At 39.6% G+C, this 1,851-nt stretch overlaps 1 long non-coding RNA gene across 1 annotated transcript; it reads right to left on the bottom strand.

Annotated features, from left to right (window-relative positions):
- Positions 1–362: 362 nt before the first annotated feature.
- On the bottom strand, positions 363–1,294 carry LOC133849980 (uncharacterized). Its single transcript, XR_009895546.1, has 4 exons — positions 1,150–1,294; positions 697–852; positions 494–625; positions 363–442 (listed from the first exon to the last, which is right to left on the bottom strand). It is a non-coding gene; the product is annotated as an uncharacterized LOC133849980 (long non-coding RNA).
- Positions 1,295–1,851: the final 557 nt, after the last annotated feature.

The following is a 1,851-nucleotide window of genomic DNA, read 5'->3' as shown; positions in this document are numbered from 1 at the left end:
AAATACATACATGACACTTTTTATGATTTAATTACCTTTGTACACTTTAGATATGCGTCCCGATGTCTGTTTTTAAGGTGAGACAGCAAGTTCGACGAGTTGCCGCTCGTTTTCACAATTCTACTGCAAATGTTGCAGGTTGCAGAATGATTTATAATTTCAGAAAAATAACTTTTTTGCCGCGCTCATACTTACCGGAAGTTAAGTCAAATCAAAGTGACCAATTATGAAATATCAAAAATATATAAAAAAAAAATCGGGATATTCGATATATCAGGGGAAAAAATATCACGATCAAAATATTTATTTTTATAAAAAAAATATCGATATATTGATATTTTGATATATTATTAACAACCCTACTCTTAACACCTTATTAGCAGCTTCGCGATTAAAGTCGTCGGGGGGTTTTTTGAATGGCACACTCCATCGATATTTGTGACTAAAATTAATTATTATAGATACTATTGACAATTTTGTTAATAATATGTACATGTCTATGATTTTCTATCGATGCCTTTATAATCCCCTCATAATGTTGCACTATTGCCTCAGTCTGGGCAAGTTTTTGTTCCATCATGATACATTCCTTGACTTTTGCATAATAGTTGTTCTTCAGCTCAACCTTCAAGACATGATTAAAATTAGTATTGAATGAATTTATTAACATCGGAATGTATTAAGCTTTATTCGTACCAGCTTGACTTCTTTGGCCTAATTATTTGTTTTCAGCTGCATGTTTTCCAGCTCAAGCTAGGTCACTTTCATTTTACTTTCATTTAATTCACCATTCTTCCGGTTCATTATTTCTGTCCATGTAGCCGTCATTTTGTCAATTTCGTTCTGCTCCAGCTAAGTAATTAGAGGAAACAACAAAAAAATATATATAAGTGAGTATTAAATGTATACAAAATACTAGCTTTATTAAAATCAAAAGATAAGATATTTACAAACATATAAATACTATATAAGGCAGGGGTGCTCAAATTCATCTTATGACAGACACCAGAAAACGTGCACATACACATGTATGTAGCGGCGCACTACCCATAAGCACAGGGCATCTACAAAAACAAAAGTGCACTCAGTGTATAGGCGTTGAACAGTGCTCAATGAGCACCCCTTATATAAGGATACCGATGTATTTACCTGAGTCAACAACATCCCATTGCCTCCATTGTTGTTGGTCTCCACTGTTCTATCCCCGTTCCTGTTGTCTTCAGGAGAACCCGCATCTAGCCGGATCTGCGGCTGATTACGCCGCTGCTGCTTGGCTTTTTTTTTTTGATTTTGGCATTATTTGTTCTCAACTGCAGTACAAAATTCAGGTACGGTAATTATTGCTGTAATTAGGTAGTAGATGACCCTTTTTCACAATGATGGCAGTTCTCGATCTACTTACCAATGTCGGGACGTATAAATTGTAGTTAGGCGACTTCAGCCAGGCAACCGTGTTGCCCGAGCGCCCGCTCGCCCTGCACAACTATAGGGAACAGGACTTTCGCCTTCGGCATGGACGGAATATTATTCCTGTCCACCACGTCCAGCTTTGTCCCCTCCCACAGTCTGTCCAGTTTGGGTACGGTCGCTTGCAGCCACTGCAATGTTGGGTCGTCCTTGCATGTCAGGATCAGGATCATTCATCCAGCCAGTGCCTTCGAAAGTAGGCTTTGGACTATCAGGGACATTCTCCATCCTGACAAACAGTGCGTCGACCAGCTTACTATGGGTCAACCGCCACCGCTCTGCAGACATTTTTCCGTTAGGGTCCCCTCTGTCCATGAGAGCAACGGCGAGATGCCGCCTGGCAGTTTCAGCAACAGTTGCTCTCTGTCTCGTTCTGTTCGAGTC

The sequence above is a fragment of the Drosophila sulfurigaster genome, unplaced genomic scaffold (genome assembly GCF_023558435.1).
Source record: "Drosophila sulfurigaster albostrigata strain 15112-1811.04 unplaced genomic scaffold, ASM2355843v2 ctg57_pilon, whole genome shotgun sequence".
Classification (NCBI taxonomy): domain Eukaryota; kingdom Metazoa; phylum Arthropoda; class Insecta; order Diptera; family Drosophilidae; genus Drosophila; species Drosophila sulfurigaster.
Note: the sequence above shows the minus strand (reverse complement) of the source record. Positions and strands in the feature narration are given on the sequence as shown.